Raw genomic sequence first — 8,482 nt, 5'->3', positions numbered from 1 at the left:
CCGCTGTACCACTGAGCCACAGCCACCCCTGATGAAGCTGAATGAAGCCTACAGTCCATGCTGTCCTGCTGTGACGACAGCCACCTGTCACTCAAAGCCGCACACCCTTTATTATGCAGAGCTTTAAGGGGGATTAGATGTATATGGTTACGTTGTCTAAAAAGAAATTCAGCCCATGTACAGTTCCCATGAAGGGGGAACTTAGCTATCAAGACCAGAACGTTTTTTTTGTACCAGGCTGTAAACATTTTTATTACTGCTGTAAGGTTGGGCATTTTAACATGAGGTCTATGGGGATTGACCCTCTTTTGGAGCAGACCTTCCACATTGGCTACATTTTTCAGCACCTGAAGTTGCCCCCTGGGTTGAACCTGCTGGCTTCCTGCTAGCTTCGCACTAGTCACCCTCCTCCAAAGCGTTACAAAAGAGGGTCTGCATAGTCCACACAGCATTCCGGTATGGGAGAACGTGCTCTGGTTTATTAGCATTTCTTTAAACCAATCACAATGAATGGAGCCACAGTGCCACTGCAAAAAAGCCTTGGGAAGGAACTTGTGTTGGGTTGCTTTTGTTGTGTAACAGAAAACTCAGATTGGACAGATAGACAGAGACTTAGACTTAGACTTAGACTTAGACTTAGCTTTATTAATCCCTTTGGGATGACTCCCGCAAGGAAATTAAAGTTACCAGCATCCGATACAGCATATGAAGGAGAAAAAATAAGAATACAATAAACACAAAGTAATACAATGATGCACAGGACAACACACAGTACATGTGGTTACATGAAGGGATTATTTGAGGTGACTGGGGTGGGGGGTTAAGAAACACAAAAGAAGGTCCCCGAGGCAGTCAGTTGGAGGGGGGTGGTAGGGACGGGTGTGTATGTGAGTTGTGTGTGTGTGTGTGTGTGTGTGTGTGTGTGTGTGTGTGTGTGTGTGTGTGGATAAGGTGTGAGGCGGCAGACTGTCTGTGTTGTTGTTACAGGAGTTCAGTTCAGTTTGGCCTTGTCCTTGGGAGAGATAAAGACAGCACAGGAGGAGAGGCCAGCTGCAGGTTGTTTTCCCGGACGGGTGAAGGGGTGTGTGTGTGGGGGGGGGGGGGGGCAAAAAAAGACAGTCAGTTTAAATCCAATTTAGGTCGATTCGGTGGTGTTTGTCCGAATCTGTGTCCATCAAATTTTCTCATCCTCAGCGTCATCCGTGCATCCAATTCATGTATTGTTTTCGACAGTTCCCCTATCTTCATTGTCAGTCCGGCGGTTGCACCGACTGAGCCCCGATGGCATCCATCCATCTCTGCGCTTCCACAGCCCGGTCTGAGATGTTATGAGACAGTTCACCGGTCTGATCAGTCCTCTGATGTAAAACCTTCAGCTCCTCGTCCAATACATTCAACCCTTTTTTAATTCCCCAGACAGCATTGAGGCAAATTTTGTGGCTGCTGCCCTACCAATTTCACGATGATTTAGGGAGATTCCAAGTCCCATGTCTAAACCACCCTCCCAGCAGAATTCCAATTATCCACAAATCTTCTACAGCTCCCACGCTCAGAACATCCAAGCAGACCGCTCGCCAACTCTCCCAAGAATCGCGAGTGTAGCCCGCAGCGTATGTTCCACCCGGTGAAGCGCACTTGACAGCTAGCTAGACATCATGTAGGCGCTGTGGAAGACGGCTGCCTCTCCAGTAGCTCTCCGGTTTTCTAGCTCTTTTTACTTATCGAGTGCAGTCTTTCCTACTCTCCCCTACTATCTCCTATTGTCTACTTTGTTGTGTGGAACTTTCTTTCTCTCTCCCACCTGCCTGCTGTTTTCCTGGGAACTTTCGAAATGGAATTGATCATGCGGTCTCAGCGCTATTGGAAAGTTTTTCTACCCAAGTGGCTTCAGGGTGGAACATACGCTGCGGGCTACACTCGCGATTCTGGGAGAGTTGCGAGCGGTCTGCTTGGATGTTCTGAGCGTGGGAGCTGTAGAAGATTGTGGATAATGGAATTCTGCTGGGAGGGTTTTAGCCATGGGATTGGAATCTCCCTAAATCATCGTGAAATTGGTAGGGCAGCAGCCACAAAATTTGCTCAATGCTGTCTGGGGAATTAAAAAAGGGTTGAATGTATTGGACGAGGAGCTGAAGGTTTACATCAGAGGACTGATCAGACCGGTGAACTGTCTCATAACATCTCAGACCGGGCTGTGGAAGCGCAGAGATGGATGGATGCCATCGGGGCTCAGTCGGTGCAACCACCGGACTGACAATGAAGATAGGGGAACTGTCGAAAACAATACATGAATTGGATGCACGGATGACGCTGAGGATGAGAAAATTTGATGGACACAGATTCGGACAAACACCACCGAATCGACCTAAATTGGATTTAAACTGACTGTCTTTTTTTGCACCCCCCCCCCCCCCACACACACACCCCTTCACCCGTCCGGGAAAACAACCTGCAGCTGGCCTCTCCTCCTGTGCTGTCTTTATCTCCCAAGGACAAGGCCAAACTGAACTGAACTCCTGTAACAACAACACAGACAGTCTGCCGCCTCACACCATCCACACACACACACACCCACACACACACACACACACACACACACACACACACAACTCACATACACACCCGTCCCTACCACCCCCCTCCAACTGACTGCCTCGGGGACCTTCTTTTGTGTTTCTTAACCCCCCACCCCAGTCACCTCAAATAATCCCTTCATGTAACCACATGTACGTGTGTTGTCCTGTGCATCATTGTATTACTTTGTGTTTATTGTATTCTTATTTTTTCTCCTTCATATGCTGTATCGGATGCTGGAACTTTAATTTCCTTGGGGAGTCATCCCAAAGGGAAATAAAGCTAAGTCTAAGTCAAGTCTAAGTCTAAGTCTCTGTCTATCTGTCCAATCGAGTTTTGTTACACAACAAAAGCAACCCAACACAAGTTCCTTCCCAAGGCTTTTTTGCAGTGGCACTGTGGCTCATTCATTGTGATGGTTTAAAGAAATGCTAATAAACCAGAGCCAGTTCTCCCATACGGAATGCTGTGTGGACTATGCCGACCCTCTTTTGTAACGCTTTGGAGGAGGGTGACTAGTGCGAAGCTAGCAGGAACCAGCAGGTTCAACCCAGGGGGCAACTTCAGGTGCTGAAAATGTAGCAATGTGGAAGGTCTGCTCCAAAAGAGGGTCAATCCCAAGACCTCATGTTAAAATGCCCAACCTTACAGCAGTAATAAAAATGTTTACAGCCTGGTACAAAAAAACGTTCTGGTCTTGATAGCTAAGTCCCCCTTCATGGGAACTGTACATGGTGAATTCTTTTTAGACAAGTAACCATATACATCATCCTTAAAGCTCTGCATAATAAAGGGGGTGCGGCTTGGTGACAGGTGGCTGTCGTACAGCAGGACACATGGACGTAGCTTCATTCAGCTTCATCAGGGGTGGCTGTGGCTCAGGTACAGCGGTTGTCTGCCAATCGGAAGGTTGGTGGTTCGATCCCTGCGTCAAAGTGTCCTTGGGCAAGACACTGAACCCGAGTTGCCCCGGTGCTGCGCATCGGAGTGTGAAGTGTGAGTGTATATCTATTGAGCAGTGGCACCTGTACGGCAGCCTCGGCCACCTGTATGAATGTGTGTGATGGTGAATGTTCCTGTAGTGTGTTTGAGTGTCGTTAGACTAGAAGCAGCTATATAAATACAGCACATTTACATTCATTCACTCAGCCTGTCACTGACCACCTCTTTATCCATGTTTGGATTAGCTGGTAGTTAGGGACGTTTGTTTTGATTTATTATATTTTAACATCATTTTTTTTAACATTAACATCATATATTTTAATATTATTGTAGATTTGTAAGGAAAAGTGTGACACAGAACCAGGGCAATAATAACAAAAACATCCTAATTTAATAATGTGTCAAAATTAATGTATCTTACATCCGAATTCAACCAGCCGTTTATAACAGCGTACATCTAATGGAAAAGCACAGCTCTAGGAAATGGGATGTGGGGTATTTTCTGCTGAATCCATACCTTTCTGCTAATGCAAAGATGTTAACAGCTTTGGAAGCCAAGTGCAGATTAGGAGCATGTGCAGCTGAAATGATTTCTGACATGCTAAAACAGATTTTTCCCAACCTGTGCTTCATTATTCACAAGCACAATGGGATCGACCTTTTCTTGACGATCAAATCATGGACTAAGTGCCTGTAATTTGTCTGTCCTAAGGAGCTCTGAAGAGATTAGTGCGTGTCATGAAGAGTTTGATAGTTCTATTTCTTCTCCACAGTAAAACCAGACTTCAGGAAAGAACAAAAGTGAAATGTCACTCTCTGGCACAGATGACTACTCTGCACAGTCATTTTCAGACCAGGGTTAAAGAGAACTTGCAAATAATTATTTGACCCCACAAGCACAAGTGAAGGGCAGTTTATAACACAGAATGGTATAATGTGTTTCAGGAAAGAGGATTTAACCGCTAGAGATTAGTGTTCCTGTGCCTGAATACATGTTGGCTCAGTGTGGCAAACTCAACTGGCCAGGCAGTTGGCACAAAACACTTGGAATCCCCAACTGTCTGGCACGTATGCCCAGATCGGATGCTCAGTGCGTGACCGTGTGAAGTAGACTGATTTACGAGCCAAATTGGTTACTTGAAACCAAGACTATCATGTATGGAAGCAAAAAGTCTCCATAATTTAAATGTTATAAACAACTGAAACTGAGAATGTCACGTTGACTTGATTTATTGCTACTGATGTATAGCATTGATGTATTTTACTTTGAAAACCAGTCTCTCTTTGAAATTTCCAGTAGGAAATTAAATGACGTGAAAATTATGGTTGACTGAAAGACAACACAAGGTTTTAAAAGTGGTGAAGATGTAAAAAAAACAACTTGATTTTAAATCATTCTGACCCGAAATTTAAGATATAAAAGTCCGACGTGAACATGAATACCAGAAAAGCAACTTCTCGCTGACAAGTTAGCCATATCAACTTAAAAGGTGATAATGAGTTCATAGGAATTGCATAAACAAAAAACACCAATACTTTTGATATCTCCGAAATTAGGGAATGTGGGTGGTCATGTGACACTCCTACAGAGCCCTCTGAGCTGTCTGTCTCATCAGCAAACATAGCTAGTTGAGTTGAGCCAACAATAGGTTATTATTGGTCCTTTCAGGGGCCTTGGCAGTTGAGATTAGTCGACAAAAAGTGAGCGCCATGCGGCGAAACAATTAGTTTAGACACCAAAACGACTATTTAAGTTTAGGGGGGAGAAAATCATGATTTGGATTGAAACACCCCTGCAGAAAGAAAGCTTTGTTTCCCCCAGGAAGTAACTCGCTCCCAGCATGAAAGGGTTGTTTTAGACCCAACCATCCACCCCATAACCCGTACCCGGTCTACGGTGTTTTTATGCAGAAGCAGTCAACGTGGTGCATACAGCAATAAATACGTTGAATACATGCAACGTGTGCTATACTTTCCGTAGCTATTGTACAAAGGGTTCATGAGAACAGTATTCTGCTGAGCCCAAAAAAAATGTGCATCTTTGAAATGTTAGATAAAATTTGATTAATTAAATTCAAGTAACGTAATTGTTTTGATATTGGAAACTTTAATTTTCTATCTGATTTGTAAAAAACAATAAATGTTAAAATAAATATAAACATTTTTTTCATTTGTATCAGTTGAAAGTAACTGCTGGATAGCCTTAGATACTGATGAAGGTGACTTTGTCTTGGTTATGGGGGATCCCAGTCCTTCACTGTGTACACATGAAGTCACATGGTTTTTAAATCCTCTAAGCTGGCAGTGTTAAGAGCAGCAGAAGATGAAACCATAGGGGGGGGGGGGGGGGGGTTGAGGTCAGCTTGATCTGTTGCATGATAACATAATTCTCTAATAAGGACATTTTGGTCAGAACAAATGTAGTAAATGAATGTTGGCGTGAACATTGGCGTGAGGTGTTTTTGTATTGTTGCATTTACTTTGCATATGTTGGTCTGAACACAAAAAGGACACCCTGGTGCACTTACTTATCTTCTTCTGTTGTCCCTGTGTAAGACATCTAGGATATTAAGAGAGAAGATTTTCAAAGGTGAGACGTTGCTTCTGTGCTTGTACCCTTCAATGTTAAACTTTGTTGTATTCCAGTTGACATCATTCAAACTGTATTGTCACAGGGGAGGGGATACGACGGAACAGCAAGAGCTAAAGAGAGAGGACTAAAGGGATTATCACGTATCAGTTCAAGAGAAGTCTCTCATCCCACGGCCAGCCGTCATCAAAGGAAGCTCAATGTTTCTCCACGGGGAACATGATTAGCTGTTGGTGGTGACTGTTACTGTTTCTAAACAGGACGACTGCTGCTCTACTTTACAGAGGACATCCATCTTCAGCTTTAAATTCTCATCAAGATTTCAAGAATTCAAGCTGCATGCCTGTTTATGAAGCCATGATTAGAGATCGGACAGCAAGGCTTTTGGTGCCATACGAAGAGTCACATGGAATGGGCAGTGACTTTTCCACCACTGTAACTCATGGAAACTTTTGGGCTGTTCAAACTCTACGTATTTGTAGACGCGACACTGGCGGACTCATTCAATAAGGAAAACTTTTTTTATTTTTTATTGAAACGTTTTGGTCATTTTCAATTCAGAATGACTACCCAGATCATGCATACATCAAACCTTTCTTGACAAAATTGGTTTGTGGAGTTCATCTAAAGAAGATTAATTCGACAATGACGGTGGATCGGTAGCAATGTGTGATGATCTCATGCCTCTTGTGACCTTGTAACCCTATTTGTTGAAAAACCCAGACCGAGATGGAAAGATAAAGGTCAATAGCCTGGCAGGATTGAATCTACTGTCGGTTGAGAGACAATGATTGCAGTGGGCCGGTGGACATAAACTCTAGGTTCCTAGAAATCCCCTGGCACGCAATAATATAAAAGTGTTTGGGGGCGGGGGAGGGTTTAAATGGTGTTAATAACAGAGGAACAGAGTGAAGGTTCAAGGTTTGGAGAATGGAGGGTTCAGAGTTGTGGGACTGGGTAAGAGTCCGCCTAGTAATATAGAGTGGCTATGGGTACACCTGCCATATCCATCACCAATGTTGAAAAAAATGCGGATGAGTGTGAGGTGTCAGGAGAGGATGATAGCAAGGTTCATGAAGTTGATTACACACAAAACTATTGGGAGGATGAGGACGATATCTACAAGAGTTCGAGGAGTTGGACTTTGATGCCTGCCAGATCGCTTGGACACGCAGAGCATTGCCTCGGACAGATTCTTTCTATCCCCATGACGATTCCGTTGTGTCTCAAATTAGTACACGCGATCGCCAAGCCCTGACAGCCCCGAACCTATTCTTTCTTAAGGCCTGCTGCAACAACAACACCATCATCGTCAAGATTATGTCAGGCAAGGAGTGACCGAAGAGGAAGTGAAAGAGACGGATCGCAACAGAAGAGTAGGTGTCTGGGTTCAACGCATTTAAATGAAAGGATTTTCAGGCACTTCTGGCTTGTTTTTAGTGCTGACTTGAAACCAGCAAAGTCTATGTCACAGGTATAGCTTTTATAGCTTTTTGAACATTGATTATTGTGGTAGCATCAGTATATGGGTCCTCTTTTCTGTGTGTACAGCAATGCTACAACATGGCCAGTAATGTTGATCGGTGTAAGCACCCACTGACCCTCAAAAGAGTGAGATTATTTTTTAGACAATTTTTAGAGGCCATGGTACCTACGTTAATAGTCACACAAGACCTGCTGTTAGAGGAGAGAGTGTTGTAGCACCTGGCGATATCCTGTTACTCAAAATTGCATGTGTTATTATTTAAAAAGGGAGAATGCAGTTAATTAACATGAGCAATTGAGTCCATCCTGTACATGTGCCAGATTTAGCCATTCAGGCATTTTCATCGCAGTCCCTGCAGATTAATGCATTAAAAGAAAACATACAAAAGCACAGACAACAGATATCATCAAATCATAATGAATGTGTTGTTACTTCACGTGGGGGCAATTGTGATTGGCCACTTGGTCCACAGCTTACAAGTATCAAGCAGAACTCACAAACGTTGAGATTTAGATTAGATTTGATTAGATTATACTTTATTCATCCCACAGCGGGGAAATGTCCTGTTACAGCAAGGAACTTTCCCGAGATTTGTGATTGTGAGTTCAGTAAACAAAACATTTTTTTTTTTTGAAATTGTCAGTGTTCATGATACATACAGTACACCTATAATCCACCCCTTTAAGGCCCATTACTAAGTGTGTTGTTGGTATGCAACACAAATCATGTTGTCCTGGGTGAACTTGGCTGTTCCTTTCAGGCAGTTACATCAGGTTTTGCAGTAGGCCAGCTGAGCGGGGCAGCTCCCGTATGTAGCTAAGTCAAGTCATTTGCTTACAATTAGTAATACACATCTGTCTTATTTGTCTCTTAAAGAGAAAGCTTGGACA

The sequence above is a fragment of the Etheostoma spectabile genome, chromosome 13 (genome assembly GCF_008692095.1).
Source record: "Etheostoma spectabile isolate EspeVRDwgs_2016 chromosome 13, UIUC_Espe_1.0, whole genome shotgun sequence".
Taxonomy (NCBI): Eukaryota; Metazoa; Chordata; class Actinopteri; order Perciformes; family Percidae; genus Etheostoma; species Etheostoma spectabile.
This window is presented reverse-complemented; position numbering follows the sequence as displayed.